General features: G+C 45.7%; 1 long non-coding RNA gene, 1 other non-coding gene and 1 pseudogene across 5 annotated transcripts; 1 reads left to right on the forward strand and 2 right to left on the reverse strand.

Moving 5' to 3' along the window:
- Positions 1 to 13044: 13044 nt before the first annotated feature.
- On the reverse strand, positions 13045 to 15543 carry LOC112872936 (annotated as a pseudogene).
- Positions 15544 to 17257: 1714 nt separating this feature from the next.
- LOC112874855 lies at positions 17258 to 20698 on the forward strand. 4 transcript variants are annotated; one of them, XR_003225048.1, is made up of 4 exons: positions 17258 to 17970; positions 18051 to 18224; positions 18309 to 19769; positions 20391 to 20698. It is a non-coding gene; the product is annotated as an uncharacterized LOC112874855 (long non-coding RNA). The 4 variants fall into 4 exon arrangements; XR_003225050.1 differs by having other exon boundaries at positions 17265 to 17970; positions 18309 to 18509; positions 19671 to 20698; XR_003225049.1 differs by having other exon boundaries at positions 17266 to 17970; positions 18309 to 18509; positions 19367 to 20698.
- Positions 20699 to 20793: 95 nt separating this feature from the next.
- On the reverse strand, positions 20794 to 20866 carry TRNAR-ACG. Its single transcript has one exon. It is a non-coding gene; the product is annotated as a tRNA-Arg (tRNA).
- Positions 20867 to 21036: the final 170 nt, after the last annotated feature.

The raw sequence follows: 21036 nt of genomic DNA on the forward strand, positions 1-21036 counted from the left end.
GTCCGAAGGACCTTTCTGGAATTTGCAAAACCTTAGGGATCTCACTGTAAACAAATTTTTTTCCACTGTTCCAAAGCTCTAATGAAAAGATGGTCAAAAACAAAGTTGTAGAGTTTTTCAAATCCTACAACTTTGCTTTAGGGCTTAAGTTCAGAAACCTAAAGCACAATGATTTATTTTACCATTTTGCACTCAACTCAAACTTAATAAAGTTTTTGTCCTTAACCATGTGAATTTTATGAAATATTGGACTTAACTGCAAACAATTATGACTGGTCATGATTACTTTCAGTTTTATATTTTGGCCCCTAGTAACTTTTGAAAGTTACTTTTGTAACTCAACAGTTGCATAAAAGGACTCATACTTTTGGAAAATCATACATAGGTCCTTATTTTCACAAATGCACTCAATTCAACACACACATTTCAAGACAACCATTACAAATGAAACCTTTGGGTAAATACACATTTTTTACAGGGGGTGAAGTAAAGAAAATGTGTTTGCAAAACCACCCTTCACTTATTTTAAAGTTATCTCCTATCCAATTACATTTTGCAAAAATAACCCTAGTTTTTCCATAATTACAAAAAATACCCTTTTTACTTGCACTTTAAATTTTCAAAAGCTTTACATAAATATCCACAAGCTTTACACTAACAAGCACATACTTCACACTAACAAAATATATGTCTAGCTTACAAGTACATGAACTGTCACATTTATGTTGAAAACAAACTCTGTTCTGCCACTACTAACTGAAGACCTTCTGTAGGGGCACACAGAGTTGTACCGGAGTTACCCGCCACAACCCAACATCCCTCGGCCGGACCACCTCCTCCCCAGTGCCGCAGCCGAAACCAAGAGGGCTCGAGTAGCCGAGGCACTGCCCGACAGCGAGTCCACCGAAGGCGGAAGCCCCCTGGTGGGAAGGGAAACCGAGGGGGATGCGAGAAGGGGCGACTCCCCCGGACCAGCCGTGGAGTTGACCGACACCCTGCCTTCGGTCCCGCAGGGTCGCCGGGTTGTGCGCAAATGAAAAGCGCAAGAAGTCGAGTCCTCCAGGTATGAACATGCTGCCCTATTGTCATACATCAATGTTGTTAGATGCTGATCTTTTCCGCTTACAGTCCTCCCGCTTCTCCACCCGGGCCTGGGCGCCAAGAAATGGGAACGGATCCAGCAGCTTCGGCGGCAGGATCGGTTACCATTGCCGTGGCGGGCACCACGCCGCCAGCTGGTGTCGCCCTACTGCCAGCAACAAGTACCGAGGCTGAGACACCACAAGTCATGCGGGTGAAAAAGGCTGTCATGAAGAGGTCTTCACTGTAAGTACACATCTTGTTACGTAATGAACAGTCTACCCATTTCGACTTGTAACGATAGAACTGACTCTGCTTCATTAGGTCTGCGAGCGCCGTGAAGCACAAGCCGAAGCCGACCGCAGCTACTCCAGCCCCTGAGCCATCGGCCTTGGACGAGCCCACACCCCAGGAGCCAGCCCCCGAGGCAGACACGATGCTGCCCGACCTGCCGCCACCCCCCGAGCCCCAACAAGCCGAAGCCAGGGCTGGTGGTGGGGAACAAGTCGAGGCCCCTGGTGCCGCTCCTGCAGATGGCATAGGTAAGTGTCTGACCACCCACATCTAGCTGCTTGGCCCAAGGCAATATGTACTGAGTGCATCTTAACTTGCAGGTGCCCAGCAGCTGCCTTCTGAAGAAGCTGCAGGGACTTCAAGGGGTCCTGGCGACCTGTTGATGGCAGGGCCTGGGTACCAGAACGTCATCACCACCGATCTGGTGGATGATCCAATGCTGACGGCCAACAACATAAAGACCTTCAAGAAGGCCTACAAGGAGTTGTACGATTTTGCCATGGTAAGACATGATCGCTCTTCTACTTGTATACGTTGTCGAGTTGCTTATTGTAATCTTCTCCTTTATGTAGAACGTGATCACGCACTCTCAGAAGAAGTCTGAGAAATTGAAAACAGTTGTGAGTGGTCACCAGGAGCTTGCTGCCATGGAAAAACGTATATCCGACGAGAAGACGAAGAACTGCTATCTTCAGAGAGAGCTTTACATGCTGAAGCAGGAACGGACTCGAGAGACATGGCTTCTCAAGAAAGATCTACACAATCTCGAGGAGCAGCTCAAGGAACAGAAGAAAGTGCACCAAGGTACGCCCCTTTCTTCTCTCGAGTACTTTTCCGTTAACAATTTATCTTGAATTCTGAAAATACCTTCACCGCAGAGCTTAGGAAAATCTTAACATATAAAGAAGAGCTGCTTACTGACATGAAGAATATGCTATATCACCTTACAGATGATGTCGAGAGGCTACAGAAGGTAGTCGCCGACACTAAAGAACAGTTCGCCGGCTGCCTTCGGCAGATCAAGACGATGGGCGAGGAGAAGGAGCGGCGGCAGAAAGAGCTGGAGGACCTCAGGGGGGCCGCCCAGAAGCTTGTGGATATCGTGAACCCTCCTGAAGAAGGCGAAACAAGTGAGCAAACCTTGCTGGAGCGACTTCTTGGAGCACCGCAGAAGGTCGCCAGTTTCCTCACCGAGGCCCCGGCTGCGTGTGTTAGCCATGCACTTGCTTTTGTAAAGTCCTTTTGGCTGGAGGCTCAGCTAGAGATGTTCGCGCAGGGAGTGGCAGCGGAGTGTACTGAAGAACAATTCAATGAGTACCACCAAGAAGCCCAACCTGTAGCGGAACAAATAGTAAAAAGTGTACTGCAGGATTAGAATGTAAAAACAAGTACTCGATTTCCTTGTATATATATTTTTATCTGATGCCTCTACTTGTATGTGCCGTAGCCGATTTGACATTCAGACTTAAAGGCTAAGTAGTAGACACTACCCCCGGGTGCAGCGACCTTGAAGGTAGTTGTAGTAGTTCCGAGTAGGAACTCAACCAACGAGTTAGATATAGCCCGATCGAGCGAATCTAGCTAGTTAGGAAAGAACGCGAGTATCGTCGCAAGATTGCCGTGCTTATGGCAGAAAATGAAGCTACCCCGAGTGCAGCGACTCTGGGTGTAGTCGAGATCGCTCCTCATGTGAGCGCGTCCAACAAGTTAGGTAAAAACCAATCAAACGGATCGAATTTGTTGGGAGAGAGCGCGAGCATCATCGCATGACTGCCAAGCTTATGGCAGAAAACAAGGCTACCCCGAGTGCAATGACTCTGGGTGTAGTCGAAATAGCTCCTCCTATGAGCCCATCCAACAAGTTAGGTATAAACCAATCGAACAGGTTGAATTTGTTGGGAAAAAAGCGATCGTCATCGCGAGCGACCATCAAAGGTCACGGCGGAAGTCGATTCATATAAAGCATGAACATAGCCGAGGCCTCCGTTGAAACTTTATAACATGAAGTCGATAAAAAATGAACATGGCCGTAGCCTTCGTCAAACTCGTGGCAAGAAATTGATTTATAAAACATGAACGTGGCCGAAGCCTCTGTCTATTAACAGAAGAATTTTCATTCCAATTTTTGTGACACAAAGCCTCCAAATTGATTCGGAAGGAAAAAGCCATCTAGGCGCCCTGAGAACAGCTATCCCCGCATGCTTCCTCATAGGTAGAACTTGCGCAGGTTCTGAATGTTCCAAGAATTCGGGACATCTTGGCCCTCGGGGTATTATAGTCGATACGACCCCGGTCTTGTAACCTGCTTGATGACAAAAGGATCTTCCCACCTTGAGTTGAGCTTGTGTAAGCTGGACTCGTTTTGGATGCGGCGTAGGACCAGATCACCTATGTTGAACGACCATTTCCCCACATTGCGGTCGTGATATCGCCGGATCCCCTGGAGATATCGAGCTGACTAAACAAGAGTAGTGCAGTGAGCCTCTTAGACAGAATCGAGCTCTAACTGCCTCGCCTCGTCCGCCTCGCCTTCATTGTATATTTCAATCGTTGGGGATTTCCACATGATGTCGGCCGGCAAGATAGCTTCAGAACCGTACACGAGGAAGAAAGGGGTTTGTCCTGTGGCTTTGGACGGCTGAGTCAGGAGCCCCCAGACGACATGCGGCAATTCATGTATCCACTTGCCTCCTTTCTTGCTATTTTCATCATTGGCCCTTGGGTGTGCAACGAGACATATTTGATCTCGATGCACGCATTTTTATAGAACTCCCAGAACTGGTTGGCCGTGAAGTTTGATCCTAAGTCCGTGATGATGGTATTCGGGAAGCCGAAGCGATGCAAGATATCGGAGATGAAATCAACAACTCGATCAGGTGTGAGTTTGGCTATCGGCTTGTACTCAATCCACTTGGTAAACTTGTCGATAGCCACCAACACATGGGTGAAGCCGCCTAGCGCCGTTGTGAAGGGCCCAATCATATCGAGGCTCCAACAAGCAAACGGCCAGGATGGCAGTATGGTGATGAGACTGTGGGTTAGAATGTGAGATTGTTTGCCAAAGAATTGGCAGTTTTGGCACCTCCGCACAAGATCCTCAGCATCGAAAACTGCGGTGGGCCACCAGAAACCTGCTCTGTATGCTTTCCCCACCAATATTCTTGAAGCTGCGTGGTTGCCACAAACACCCTCATGTATCTCCCGCAGTATGTCGTAGCCGTCTTCTTTCATGACGCGCTTCATTAGAACGCCTGATCGAGCGCCACGTCGGTAGAGCTTGCTGTCGCTAGGACGAACCCCTTGCTTCTGCGCATGACACGAGCTGCCTCTGCACTCCTTGCGTCCATCCCTGCCGGTAGCCTTTGATCCCTAATGAAATTGATGTAAGTCTCTCTCCAGTCCTCACCAAGCAACATAACCTCCCAATCAGGCTGTTGAGGACCCACATCGGTGGTTACCTGAGGTGAAGACTTGATTGATGGCTACTTTAACTCCTGGACAAAGACTCCCGCTGGAACCTATGCACGAGTAGACCCCAACTTGGATAGTATATCTGCGCCAAGATTATGCTCCCGTAACATATGATGAACCTCTAGACCAGAAAACTTGTTTTTCAGCTTGCGAACTTCTTGTACATAAGCGTCCATCATCTCCTTGTTGCAGTCCCACTCTTTGTTGACTTGCTGAACCACAAGAAGTGAATCGCCATATATGAGTAGTCGCTTGATGCCCAGTGATATTGCCAAACATAGCCTGTGAAGCAAGGCTTCATACTTGGCTTCATTGTTTGATACCTCCCAAAGGATCTGGAGAACATACTTCAGCTATTCGCCCTGTGGAGAAATAAATAGGACTCCAGCGCCGCCGCCGTCGAACTTAAGAGACACATCGAAGTACAAGGTCCAATGCTCTGGCTTGTCGGCTAGAGTCGGGATTTGATTCTCCCTCCACTCAGCTATAAAATCGACTAGAGCTTGAGACTTGATTGTAGTGTGTGGCTTGAAGTCGATAGACAAAGCCCCCAGTTCCACTGCCCACTTTGATATACACCCCGTGGCACCTTGATTATGGAGAATATCCGCCAACGGGAAATCCATAATCACAGTGATCTTGTACTCATCGAAGTAGTGACGCAATTTTCTGGATGAAACCAAAATTGCATATAAAAGTTTCTGGACTGCTGGGTATTGTACCTTAGATTCAGAGAGTACCTCGCTGACAAAATATACAGGCCTCTGCACTCCAAATGCATGGCCTTCTTCGCCTCGCTCGACTACAAAAGCACTGCTGATAACATGAGTTGTTGCCGCAATGTAGAGTAGTAGATCTTCTCCTGGCAATGGTGCTATAAGGACCGGAGGGGATTGAAGGTGATGCTTCAGTTTTTGTAAGGCTCGCTCGGCCTCCTCCGTCCATTGGAACTTGTCTTGGCGCTTCAGGATCTTGAAGAAGGGTAGTCCTCTCTCCCCGAGCCGGGAGATGAACCTGTTCAGGGCTGCCATACAGCCTGTTAGCTTCTGCACATCTTTGATTGTGGCCGGAGCCTCCATATCAGTGATAGCCAAAATTTTCATAGGGTTGGCTTCAATTCCCCAGTTGCTGACGATGAACCTGAGCAATTTCCCTGATGGTACTCCGAAAACGTATTTAGATGGGTTGAGCTTCCACCGAAATCTGCGTAGGCTGCTGAACGTCTCTTCCAAGTCTACAATCAGGCCGTCAGGATTCCTGGTCTTGATGACCACGTCATCCACGTAGGCTTTTCCGATGCAGCTGATCCGCAAAGCACATCTGGATCGCACGTTGATAGGTTGCTCCTGCGTTTTTTAACCCGAAGGACATAGTTTTGTAAGCATATGTCCCATACGGGGTGATGAATGTGGTCTTGATTTGATCCTCCTCCTTGAGTGCAATCTGGTGATATCCTGAATAACAATCAAGAAAACAAAGGAGTACACAACCCGCCATCGAGTCGACGACTTGATCGATGCGCGGTAGCCCGAAGTGATCTTTTGGGCAATGCTTGTAGAGATTGGTGTAGTCAACACACATTCTCCATTCATTATTCTTTTTCTTTACGAGGACGGGGTTAGCTACCCACTCTGGATGGATTACTTCTTTAATGAATCCAGCCGTGAGGAGTTTAGCGATTTCCCGTTTAACGAGATGGGGACCTCCGACCAGCGGAGTGGTCGTGGTGCCACCGTCTCTATGGACATAATCTCCCAGAGAAGCAATTTTTGTTCCCGCCTGGAACCGAAGTCTCCATCTCCCCCGAAGATGACGTTGACAGTCTTCGAAGCATCCTAGAACTTCGGGTTGCGCCCTTGGTCCCCTTGGTCATCATCTTCGGGTTCTTTGTCACATGGGCTTCTTGTTCTTCTTGCCACCGCCGGAATTGCTGAAAGTCCTCCGGAGGTGGTAACAATCAATTGCCGCATGATTGGCACCTGGATGCCATGGGCATTTCTTCTGCAGGAGCTTCTCAAACTCCTCCTGCATCGTCGATTTCTTACCACACGAGGGACGATCCACAGCCACGATGAGATCATCTGGCTTGCACTTTCAGGGTGGACCTGAATAGTCCCGCTGGCTTTTGTCGTTACGATTGTCATTAGGACGCCTCAGATTGCTATCTTGGCGTCTTAGGAACCGCTCCTGCATCTTCACCTCCTGCTCGGACCAGTCATGCATCATGTCACGCAGTCCCGCAACAGTCTTTGGCCTATTCCGCCTGAAGTCTCTGTAGATGCCCGGATCAGTGATGCCATTGTAGAAGCAGTCGATGATGTCCTCTTCCGAGATATTCGCGATGGTGGCGCGGACGTCGAAGAAACAGCGTGTGTAGGATCGTAGAAGCTTGTTACGTTCCTGTTTGCACTGAGCAAGATCATGATGAGTACCTGCACGAGCGATCACCCCCTGGAAGTTGTCGATGAAGACCTTCTTGAGCCGTTCCCAGGAGTCGATCGAGTTGTTGCTGAGGCTCTCTAACCACGTGAGCGGCGCGGGGTCCAAAGCCATCGGGAAGTAGATGACCTTGGTGATGTTGGAGCCCCCTGCTACTTCAATGGCGGTTGAGTAGCAATGTAGCCATTGCTGAGGAGCTTGCTTACCATCATACTTGGTGATGCCGATCGGCTTGAAGCCCTCAGGATACTTGTAGCTGCTGAATCATGCGGAGAAAGCTGGAAAACGGTCGCTGCAATCAGTACCTTCCATCTCGACTTCTTTGCGCACTTTGCACCTGGAATCGATCACGGATCGCGCATCGCGGCCTTCATTGATATGCTGGTGTAGGTCTTCTGGAAGAGGCCGGTGATTGGCCTGTCGCGGGTTACCTCCCGGAGGTGGCTGCTACCTCCCGTCGAGAGCTTGACTCCCACGAGCGTTGTTATTGTTGCTGCGCTGAGGTTGAGGATGGCTGCCTGTCGTTCGGCTGTGAGCCTAGCTTCAGCTTTCGCCCACGCGCTCCTCCCTCAGAGTAGATGCCGGCTTTTGCTGATCAAGCTGAATCCAGGCCCTCTGCGCATAACGAAGTGCTTGACGCACGTTTGGATCATTATTGCGCTCGAGTATGGCCGTAACCCTGGCGATGTTGGCCACCGGAGTCCAGAAGCCCCGCTCGCTTACGGCAGCAAATTCAGCATCAAGCTCACGATGCATGGATCGTATGCGCTCATTGACCCTCCTTCGGCGAGCTGCGCGAGCCCTGTTCCGAGTCCTCCGCGCCTCACGACCGGCGTCATCTTTGTCACCGGCGTTGGCTGTGGCTTCATCTTCGGAGACCGCATCAAGCTTGTCGATGGGCAGATCGCCATCGTTGTCACCTTCTTCCACCATCAACACCTAGCGGGAGATGAGCTCCTCAGAGCTTTCGTCGACTAGTTCAGTCGACTCCTCCACCACGGTGGCTAGCGGCCTGCCCTCCTGAAAAGGCAAAGGTTCGAGATGGGCAACAAGTCGATCCTCAGCCTCGAGTAGATCAAAAGGTTTCATGCTCTTCCAATGCATGAAACGCCCCACCGAGGTGGAAGTGATTATCAGATCACTGGTACCGATACAGCCCGAAGCCCCTCGACGTGCGGTGGCTTCGGGCCCTCCAAGTTGGAGCAGAGAATCCAAGTCCTTCTCTAATGCGGAGAGGGACTCAAAGATGCTGGCCTCCTAGAGATCAGTGGCCAAATTGCGTGGACCGAGTCGTGATTGGTTATGCGAGTCCTTAGATTGGAACGAGTCCAACCCAAGGAAGGTTGTCGCAGCGCCGGATGAAGTCATGCCGGAAGCAGACTCCACCTCGGTCTTAGCAGCAGACGCATGGTTTGACAGGTCGTTGAGATCATCAACGAACATGTCAAGATCGCTGCTGGGACCTGCCATGGAAGTTTTTGGCTTCATGTTGATGAGGAATCGACTGAAACTGCCTGCACCATCTGCGATGCAAACCCACGAGCCAAAAACAAATATCGTGCCCTGAGAGGGAACTGACCTGGTGAACTGAAATGATGCCATCGAGTTCGCTGGTCGATCTTCGATGCGCTCCCCTACCTGGCGCGCCAGCTGTCGGTGTTTTACCGGCTACCCACCGAGGGGTATACCCAAGGTGGTAAGTTTTAGGTGAGGAGACGCCGAGATCAGGAACTCGAAGGTGCAAGGAACACAAGATTTAGACAGGTTCAAGCCACGAGGTGCGTAATACCCTACGTCCTGTATGGTGGTTTGTATTCCCTTGGGTCCCTGCCCCCCCTTATATATCCGGGAGGTCAGGGTTACAAGAATTCTAGTACAATACTAGATAAGAAATCGTAACCGAATACAACTCGAGTAGATTCCTTCTGTACCGACTAGTTTTATCTACTATTGATACGGGACAAATAAGAGATAAATGAGGTAAATAAGAAATAAGATGGGCTTTATCTCTTAAGCCTGTTTAAACTATATTATGTACACAGCCCCGTGGTCCCGGGTCTGACAGCCGGTACTAGTATTCATACTTTTTCAGGAGATGAGTGAAAGCCGGCCGTTGATTTCTAACGTGTCTTACTTGCTCCTCAGTGATGTATTCTTTTTCCCTTTTTTGGGGTCGATCGCAGGGATCGGCCTCTTCATTCCTCGCATAGCGACAAGGCGCAGGCCCTGCCATATTGATGCCAAATGCAAAATCCAATTGTCGTCTCGCAGATCGATCACAACCCTCTACCATGTTCACGCTTGGGAAAGGCTGGGTGTCGACCTTCATGGCATACTGATCTAGGATCAATCGGCCTTGTTCAATAGCCGATTGGATTTGTCAACGGAGTTTTTTGCAATCGCTGGTGTTATGGGTGAAAGAATGATGCCATTTGCAGTATGACCTCACTTGCAGCTCTTGTGCTGTAGGAAACTTACAGCCTTCAGGTAACTTCAACTGCTTTTCCTTCAGTAACAGATCAAATATCTGCTCAACCTTGCTCACGTCAAAATCAAAACCCTTTGCAGGTCCCTGCTGCTTCACCTACTTACAGGACACGGGATTTGCCCCCCCCCCCCCCGAGTCCACTCTGCAACTGCTACTTCTTGATCATCCCCAGAATCATCAGTGTCTTCTGCGTCGATCAATGTTACCTGACGCTTGAACCTGTCCTGGTACAATTCTAGGTGGTGCTGCTCATATGATGTCAATTTCTGCACCAAGTGTGCCAAATAACTGAACTCTAATTGAAAGACCAGATCCTTGATCGGCTTCACTAGTCCCAACGATGCCAACTCGACCGCCTCCTTTTCTGAAATTCGGGTCGAATAGCATCGATCTTGACTTCCCTAAAGCGCTGGATATACTCTGCCACAAATTCCCCTCGCTTCTGCCGGACTTGTGCCAGATCAGCAATCCCAGCCTCCACAGCTTCCGAATGGTATTGTATGTGGAACTGCTCCTCCAGCTGCTTCCATGTACGGATTGAGTCAGGACCCAACGAAGTATACCATCCGAAGGCTGGCCCTGTTAGAGACTACGAGAAGAACCTTACTCGCAGAGGATCCGACACTGAGATCATCCCCAATTGCGCCAAGTATCGGCTCACATGCTCAATAGAGCTGGACCCTTCTGACCCACTAAACTTGGTGAACTCAGGGAGCTGATACTTGGGCAGTAGAGGGATCAAGTCATATTCACTTGGATACGGCTTAGTATAGCCGATCGCTCGCCTTTTCCGTAAAATACCAAATTGATCCCTCAAGATGGTACTAATCTGATCCACAGTTTGAACTCCAGGGGGCGAATGCATGCTGTCATGACTCGGCCCAGTGGCATATTTAGCTAGCCACGCTTGCTTATCGGCATCTATTCCAGAAACTCCTTCAGTTGCCCGTTGCATCGAATATACCGGGTTGTTGCTATCCGGTATATATGCACACATGTACCCATGTGGAACTTCCTTAGGCGGCTCACTGAAGAATTGATGATCCACAGGGTCACCTCCCATCTTGTAGACGACGTATGCGGGTGGACCTTGCGATTCTGGAGCTGTGAATGTATAGGGCAGTGGTGGCCTGGCCTGGAATGGCAATTCTCCTTTGTGACTCCCCAGGGCAGGTCCCAATGGGGAGTACTGATTCTTCATGATCTCTTGGACCACGCATAGCGCGACACGCTCAAAAGTGTTCACCAGGCTCTCGGAGTGCCGATGCAGTGAATGAGCCACCATGTAGTTCACCTCCTGGCGCAGAGCTCTGGTGCGATCCTCTGAAGGGGTAGAAAGATCTACGTCATCAAGAGCGCCTTCAGGTGAGAACCCCTTCCACCTAACACCGTGGTGGCGGGTTCTCTCAAAAGAACCGATGAGATCGGCTTCGAAGAGAGCCTTGATCTCATCATAATTCTGCTTGTGCTCAGCAGGCAGCTCCTCGTACGTGATTGGCTCCTCCCTCGACATCCCGATGGTGGAAGTTGATGTAGTCGATGAAGATGGTCCCACGGGCGTGCCCGAATGTGTTGTCGGTCAAAATCCACCGGCGAGCAGCGACAGGCAACACGAGGAGCCTGGAGGCTCCTGGGACTGCTGGTGGGCCCCGGTCTCCCGGTCAACGGCCCAGGATCCGACACATGACCTAGTGTCTGGGTTTGCTTGGCGTGCCAACTGACCTTGTACCTAATCAGAAAGGTCAAGATGTGATCTCAGTTAGTTTCCTGCATGCACAGATACGTTAGTCCAAGCCGTGATCGGCTCATCGAGTGATCCCCAATATTGGCTGTAAAGAGCCGATTGTCTCTCAGTATCAGATCGGATCTATATATATCTAAACAAAGCACATACATATGATACTAATATAAACTTGCTCCGTAATCAATAAGCTAATTCAATCTACGATGGTTAAAGCTTTCACCACATAACCGGAGCATCCTAAGCGTAGTCAAGCCTAACAGATACGAGAGATAATAGAATAGCAACCTAAACAGAGGCCTAAAAACCAACAGAAAGCCAATTCCCGGAACAATCCCTCTTTAGATTAACATAAAGCATCAAACGTACTGCTGGATCATTTAACTCATTTGAAGGGCCTAACCATGCGGATATTAAGCTAAATCTTTGATGAACAAAGACTAACCATAACAGATTGGATCTACTAATCGAACCAGAGCAAGGTGCTGCCCTTACGCCCGAGATCGGGCACGAGGATAACTAAATGCTTACGGGTGACAAGCAACGCATAAATGCAGTATGAAAAGCCGACGCATCCCTATAAGCGTTAAGATAACTAGTGTTACTCACCATCAACAACGGTTCAGTATGAGAAACACAAAGATAAATAGGTAGGAACGATGCAGCCCCAATCACGCTGCATAGCACTTACCCGAGAGAAACCCTAGAACAGGGGTGGCGATGCGCCGAGATCTTGTTTGTGAATGGTTGTTGTTTCTGTCCTTTCATTCGTAGTCTAGGGTACATATAGTCTGGAGACTTGCCTCTCCTAACCAATCCTAACTTACTACGACACAAATTCTGGCTATCTCTATCTAAACTAATTTATCTAGATACATAGCCAATCTGGCCTTAAACCGCCCGCGCAGGAGCCGATTCGCAAGCCCATTACAATTATCCTTTGAGCCCATCTTGTTCGCGGCCCACCTTCTGGCCCAGCCAAATTATGGCAATAACACTTTTCTACTTTAGATTGTACTTTCATGCAGCCTAATTGAAATCCAACTTACTAAAAAATTAAAATGAAACACAGATAGTCTAGTTCCTTTGTAAAATAAATTGTTGCATACATAGGATTCAATGATCATTAGTCCCAAAGAACATATTATTGGGATTTGCATCAAATGACTGAGTAGCATTCCTGGTTGTGTGCCTTGGCAATGTTCAGGAGTCCCAAAGAAAGGACCAAACGATAGAGGGATGAAAGCATTTCCAACTAGATAGTAGCTTGGTATTTGTATGTGATGTTGGTGTGTAGTAGTCTCTAAGTGGCCCTGCATACCAACAAAAAGGAATAATAGTATTAGTACTGCATATAAGTCTTTACAATGATAAATGCTGTAGAAATCTTATACCAAGACAGTGTTATATGGATGTGAATGTGTTACTGCTTCCATTGGAAAATTAGATGTCTTTGGAACACCTATGGTTTTTTTCCTCTTTCGTGTTGGCTTCTCGAAACCGGATGCAGAACTAGTAGTATTTGCTGTCATTACAGAATCAGATGCCTTGGGTCATTCTTGGTCTTTTTTCTCTGTCGTGTTGCCTTCTCAAAACCACCAATTGGTCTCTCAGATCCACGAACTTCGTTATCCTTGACCTTGATGCCTCTTGGTTTTAAATCCTCATCTTGCTATTGTATTCCTACGAAAAGTTGATTGTTTATAAAAAATAAATAACAGTTTGATCATGAAGCTGTGTGGTGTTGACACAAGTATTATTCAAGTTCAGGTTATAGCACACTGCAAACCTTGTGTATAAGTTGAAGTATCCAAATCTGGATCAAATCTTTTTCCCAGACTTTTCTCCACATCTTTTGCTAATTGCTCTGCATTGCTTACAGCCATAAAGTAAGATTATGCAGCTCGGGCAGCTAATTTAAGAAACATTCTAGATAACTCTTTTCTGCATTGTGATAGCTTTGTTTTGGGATCTTCGTGTGTCTCAAAATTGCTCTTGATATGATGTACTTTCGCATCAATCATCCATCTTTTCAGTATGTATTGCTTAGAAATTTTTTTCGATATTGTTAATATCAAGTATCTTCAACGCATGGCAGCATAAAATTTCAACAAATTCAAACTTTTTGCAGCTACACTTCACTTGACCTTCCAATGTAGAAAACTTTATGATGTGTTCATTTTTCTTACCACCAACCTTTATTTTGTACACCTTTTTAGCATCAATATCACCACAATAGAATAGATCACAGTCCAATATTTGCATCACTTGTTCTTGGAATACTTTAAACACTGCTGGAGTGTAAATTTTTTATGCATGCCTTAATATTCTCAGGTCCGATTTCAAAGATGGGGTACTTTATGTTGCCTTGAAATCATATCTCACCTCCTTATATCGTTTATCTGCCACCAACCGGTCAAAGTGCTAAAAAATGGTAAGTATATCATATTTTACACTAATATATCCCTTCAACTCATTATTCATGCTTTCACTTCTTTGAGTGCTAACCATATCAGCAGAAAATGTATTTCGTCAATATACTAAGGCTCATTTCTCCTTTTTATGAAATAATCTTTCGAGCCACTGATTTTCTTGCAGGTTATATTTCTCTAGCAAATTGTTCCATGCATTTATAAAATCCTCCTCCTCCTCCTGATCATAAATACATCTCTGGAAATCTGTATTGAACTTCTTGTATTCCTCCACAACTCCAGAGAGGTGCTTGCATGCATTCTGGTTCATATGCCAAACACAAATCCTGCGATGACTCTCTGGTAGTACAATCTTGATTGCTTTTGCCATTGCTCTATCTTCGTCAGTCAAAATGGTTTGCGGCTTCTTGCCTGACATAGCAGCTAAAAAGGTATTGAAAAGCCAAACAAAACTTTTAGCAGTTTCATCATACAAAAGTGCAGCACCAAAGATGATAGTTTTCTTGTGGTTGTTCACTCCAACTAGCAAACCAAATGGACGCCCATCATTAAGTTTTTTGTATGTTGTGTCAAAGCAAACAGCATCACCATAAACTTCATAATCTGCAACCATTTTTGAATCGGTCTAGAATATATTTGTTATCAAGTCATCCTCGTCAACCTGAATGGAATAGAAGAACTTCTTTTCTTCTGATGTTTTCTTCTCTAGATATTCCAACACTCCTTCAGTATCTCCTTGGTTTATCTTCAACGTCCTCTTTGAATACAATTTATTTTTCATATCTTCACGTGTGAATCCAAGATTCTCAATTCCACCTGCTTCTTTTGCCATGAGGTCAAATGTAGCTTCATTTGAAATTCCGACAACTTTAGCAGCTTCAACACTTGCAACTTGTGGTTCTGTTATTATCCTTTGAGATCTTAAATGATGGGCTTGGCTAGCAGTAGCAAGAATATGGTTGTGCTCAGGCTCAAATTCATAGATGTAGTAGAATCCATCTTTGAGACGGATCTTCATGCGAGCTCGGCACATACATCGGGTTTCTGATCTACTATACTTGGAAAACTCCTCTCTCTTATCAGGACCTCGAATACCTATTGACAAATAAATAATTTGATCAAAATGATGTTTCATCCCTGGTCATGAATAAAAGTAATATTAGATTATTTAATTTTGTACTGAGAACAACAAAAATTTCTACTTTATTGTTGTAGTATTTTTCACAATATGTGAACTACTCCTTCGAATGCTGAATCCCTTTGACTCGAGCATAGGATTTGTAAAAGTCATATGCCTCTTGCTCAGCACAGAATTTCATACTAACTTTTGGTATGTTGTCTTCCAGAGAATTTTCTACTTGGGCAGAATCATTTTGGGCAGAATTATTTTTTAGAATCCTGGTTGGATTTGTAGAGGGTGCAAAAATTCGCACTATGAATGATATTAGGTTATGACTTACTATGTTTAACTCTATCCTTTCTGTGTTACCAGACTGATCATTGATCCTGAAGAAATCTGATGAGGATGTGGCGGCGTCAGTAGCAGATGGCGTGATGATACTTTGTACCCGTGGAAGTAATGGCATTGGTACACCCATAGTCTGGGGAGGCCTAGGAAGATTTGGTTGAGAAGCTATTGCTGTTGTGTCATTGAGGATTGAGGAAGATGCTAAGCTGGTAATCTATGGGTCTGTTTGGAATCGAGCCTAAGGCGCCACGCCTAACCTTAGCACCTTGCCACACATGTGGCGTGCCTAAGGTGCCTAGCTTAAGTTCTGCGTTTGGTTCATTGCCACGCCTAAGGTTAGGCATACATGAAAAAAGTGTGGCTGCTGTTTGGACTGCTACCACACTTCAAGTTAGGCAGACTGGCAGCTGTTTGGTTCACTGCCTAACTTCATTTATGCCACACAATTTTGTTCCATTTGTTAGTTATTGCAATTAGAGTGCCAAAACTAATAAAAACTAAACATGAAAAACAGTTCATTGTGAACACCAAACTAGTTATCTTCCAAAATTGTTACAAGCGGAAGCATCAAGAAGTAGAAGAAACTGAAGCAACAAGATCAGATCCTACAGCTTTTTATGCCTAGAGAATTGAGAGCTCAAGTACCAACTACCTATCCTTCCCAGGAAATAAACCGTGAGCATGCATTGTTGAATGAGTGCTTATACATCTTCCAATTCAAGCGCCAATGAACAAACCCACATACATCTTTTATATTATATATATATATAATATATATATTTGAAAGCATTAATGTGTGATATCATATTGGTGATCAATAATTCTGTAGCTCTCTGAAAAAAGTAGATTCAATCAAGAACGCACATCAGGCAAAAGGCACAGAAAGAATGCATCTTTCATCAGCATTGCAGCTTGGTAACATTAAGAGAGTAAGAAACAAAAGTGACAAATCTTTCCAAACACCTGCCTAACGTTGCGTGGCACGCCTAAGGTTAGGCGGTGGCGGCTTAGGCAGAGCTCCAAACAGGCGCTATATGTGTTATAATTGGCGCCACTTTTCAGGATATGCAGCCTTGTTTCCCTCCATTAATTTCCGTTAACCGTTGTGTGGCGCTCCAATGGACAACGAATGGAACGATGTCTCCGTTCTCTCGGCGTACGGGAGCCCAGCCCACAGCGGATTGCTTCCACGTGTGCGGAGATACAGACGGAGACACGCAAAAGAGACATGCAAGCTGGGGCCGCATGAGAGTGCAGCAAATGGAGACCAACCCGTAGCTATCTTTTTTCCAAAAGTTCTCTAATTCTTTAAAAATCAACTCACGGCGCAACTCGTCGCCCTGGAATAGTAATCGGCAACATATCAGATGCAAACGAGACTGTCCGTACAAACCCGTGCAAACAAACTAACAAAAGTCGCAAAAAATTCTCAAAAGAATTATGTATATACTTCATAACCTTCCTTAACACTGTATAAAATTTCAAGTTCAAATTCATCATATGTTAAGAGATAAAAAAAGAGAAAGTTTTAAGAGTTTTCTCTTTTATTTATCTCTCAGAATTTTTTCTTTTTGTATCTCTTAACATATGATAAATTTGAACTTGAAATTTTATACAGTGGTAAGAAAGGTTATGAAGTATATATATAATCTTTTTGAGAATTTTTTACGACTTTTATTAGTTTGTTTGCACGGAGTTTGCACGAACAGTCTCGTTTGCATCTGATATGTTGCCATAGTAACCGCGTTAGAATATTTAAGTATAGACCCCTTTATACAAGATACGGAAATAACTTGTCATTTTGCAACCCCAGAAAAAGATCTTTTTTCAGAACACCCCCCGCAACGAAACCCTAGCCTCCCCATCCCCTCATTTCTCTCTCTCTCTCTCTCTCCTCCCCGCCGCCGCCCCTCCTTGCTCGCCTGTGCGCACCTCCCGGCTAGCCTCGATGCCGACACGGGCTCCGCTTGACCGCCCACGCTCAAGCACGGCAAGCCGCGTAACCTCCGCAACATGGAGGAGTCAGTCATGGTGCCATTGCGAAGTCCAGCTTGGCTGCGCAAGCAGCCGGCACGAGCGCGAACTCCAGCGCAGCCTTCAGCTCAAGAAGAGCGGCGAGCGTGGGTCGTAGCGCTAGATCTGCTCGCTAAGAGCGCTTTTCGCGCGCAGCCTAGAGCATCAATGCCGTCTCTTCCTCTTGTCTCTTTGGCGAGTGACTCTGGTCTCGATTCCCTCCCCGACTCCAGATCTAGCCGTGAGGCTACATCTGCCGTGGTATACCTGTCTTTTGGAGACTGCGGCAGTGGAGCCGTCGAGTGCGGAGCTGAGATCGACGAGAAGGAGCTGCCGACGGAGATCCCGGCCAGGCCTCGCCCGGCGAGCGGTGGCCCTTCCTCCTTGCCCACGCCCACCTGCTGTAGCCCCCGTCGGCCGTCGCGCTATGGAAGCAGGGGCGGTATGCGGTCCGTGCAACAGACAGGAAGCAGATGTGGTGGTACGGCAGTGGCCAGTGGGGATCGGCAGCAATTGGTGACGCAGTCCACCGTGCCGTTTCGAGGTGAGCAGATGAGCAACATCTAACATCTCCGGAATTGTGTTGGCTATCATGCTGTTCTCACGGCTGACGACTCCTTGCAGGTGGCTATGACGGACCAGGTTTCCGTTGAGATTCGCCCAAGGAGTCCATGTTGATAGGCGTCGTCCTATGGAAGGTAGCTGCCGTCCTGATTTTGCCAAGTTCCGCCTTAAAGCTGCCCAGTTGCTAGAGCCTGGAGCCCACACCTCCTGTACTGCTCCTCCATTGAAACTGTGGTGCGCGGAATCTTTGATTTGAGTAGCTAGCATGCCACCTGTTTGATAAAATGTCCGTTTCTCAATGTTCTTCTGCTGCTGTAGGATCGGTTGTGCTGATGGAATATATGGACAAGTGCTTCACAATCTCACATGGGCAATCAGTTTGAAGGGATGCAGGAAAATATATCTGCTGTAGGAAAAGTGGTCGAAGGGATGTAGGAGAAGGATATCTCCAAGGGTACGCACAAGTTAATTTGCCAAGAGAATCCCTTTAATTCAACTAACAAACGAAGAAGCAAAAAGGTGGGGAAAAAACTTTGCTTCAATGTAATTCTTGCTCTGTCATTATTTCTCAGTTTTCATTTTTATATGACTACTCCAAATAAAGATGTGCAACAGTCGAGCTCTGAAACATATTCAGTCTGAGGCAGTGGATGTAATGTGCTGGCGCTGCTGAACTCCTTCCCAAATTGTGCACGCTTGGGTCTTTTATTGTAACTGCAGTCTGTGTTCCCAAGCATTGAGACCTGAACTTTGACACCATGAGAAAAGAAACTTTAAGGGACTAGGCTTTTGGGATAGAATTAGTGGCATATCAGTTTGTTGTTCTGAAATTACAAGCATGCTGCAGTCCTTGCTTGATTATCTGTTTATTTTATTGAAGCTATATATTTATATGCAATGCATCTTTCAAGGAATAATTTTCTGCATACCTTGCTCTATAAAAGTTGTGCTTGCTCCATCATTGGTGTTCTACATGATTAATGTTGGATTTCTCAAGTGCTTGAGATAGCTGTTTGCTAATTGGTGTGGTCTAGAAAGTTGATTTCCCTAGGATTTCAATATATGAATGAATCAACTTGATACCATGCTCTTGCAATCCAGTTAGATTTAGTCATTCATTAACCTCCGAATTTTAAGCTTTGATCTTCAGTGCTATGCATCGATGGAGACAGGCTCATCAGTACACATTAGATTGATCACAGAGTAGTCTTCTGTAATCATTTTCATTTTGGGGGGACCATGGAAAACTCTAGCTCGATCATACACAGGAAAGACAATGTAATTGATTCTACAATAGAAAGCATCAGTGGCAAGAGGTTTAACTCTGAAGCTCAATATCAACATAGGATCTGAAGATGTTCTGAAACTTTTTGCAGGTGCTGGTACAAAGATACTTATTTGATTATCCAAACCAACAAGCAAGCAAGCCGATCACCATTTCATTTCCTTCCCCTCGGTGTCATTTTTTGTTGTTTCTGCTTCCAACACATGCATGCTAGCTGTTCCTTGCTGCATACATCTGAACTTGCATCAGTTGCCTTCTCTCTGAATTTAGTAGAAACAAACTTGCACAATGTGCCATCTGCTCGAACTCAAACCTTTTTTTATTGGTACCCTGTATGTAAGACATGGTTGGTCAAGTGCCATAAATTATTAAAGCTTTTTACTTTTTCTGTACAGAAAAAACAAATGGCTAGACATTTGCAGTTTGGAGGAGAATGAGATGCCATAACAAAAAAGGAAAAAAGATGCAAATTTATGATTGTGATGGACAGAGTGGTATTGCTGCCCTGTTTATGATCTGCATTGCACTCTATTCATGATCATGATTTGGTAGGAGTACAAATAAGAATATAGTTTGTTTCATGGACAGAGTGGTATTGCTGCCCTGTTTATGATCTGCATTGCTCTCTGATCATGATGATGATTTGGTAGGAGTACAAATAAGAATATAGTTTGTTTCTTAGACTGTAACACAATGAAAACTTGGTTTCCAGGCAATTGTGCCCAGATGTTAAATCAAATTGTATCTGCAAAAGGTTCTGTTTGAATAGGAAACAAAGAGGTTAAAGAAAGCAACCATTTATTCATTTTTTAGGAACGAGCAGATGCATCGATTTTTCATACTAATTTGCTAGCTGTCTATTCCCCATTCACTATATAAAGTAGATCGTTCAATCTTAGCTAGCTATTCGTTGGACTCTGATTGCTACCTGCAGCATGAACTGTCTCTAGATCAATAGGCGCATATTGTTATGCTGTAGAGCAGTTTTCTCCGTTGTCTTTTCCTATCTGCATTTAGGGATGAAATTTAGTAGATATTTGCATGCTTCATTATCTTATTTATGATTTCACATCGCTTCTTATCCCTATAAATCTGACTGTCATTGCTCCTGCTAGGGTCTGCAGCTACAGAATGTAACCTTCTGTCACAGAATCTAGGATCTGAATTTCAAGCAACCTGTTTATCCATGTGGTTTTCATGTAGTCTATGATCAGGATAATTTCATAGCTACAAGCAAAAGCCATGCGAGTGAACCTCAAATGCAGTCTCACACGGAGAATTTCCTCAACAGTTATATGATTTATATACTTAATATTATCTTGAATTTCCTCAACAGTCTTATCTTGAACTCAGATATATTTTATGCCCATCTTGAGTTAAAGATGTGGTGATGTGTGTGGTCCAATTGCTAACTGTTCACCCATGTCCTTATTGAATGTGAATTCATTTCTATTGCTGGGGTCACGATAGGGTGCGCAAGGCGCGCCTCGTGTTCTAGTAACTAAAACAAAGACACATCGACTCCACTGGGGATCAAACCCAGAATCTCTGGTTCCGTAGACCAGCGCCTTATCCATTGGGCCACGGAGTCCTCGTGTTCAATTTTTTTATTTCTGATATAAGAAATGATAGTTTTAACATCTACATTTTCCAATCCCTGGATCATTATTCACAGCAGCAGTGAGCATCTTGATATTGTAACACAAGTATCATCTGCAGTCAAATGCCGAGGCACAGAATAGCAATCCATCTCACAGTTCT

This window comes from Panicum hallii, chromosome 9 (genome assembly GCF_002211085.1).
Source record: "Panicum hallii strain FIL2 chromosome 9, PHallii_v3.1, whole genome shotgun sequence".
Lineage (NCBI taxonomy): Eukaryota > Viridiplantae > Streptophyta > Magnoliopsida > Poales > Poaceae > Panicum > Panicum hallii.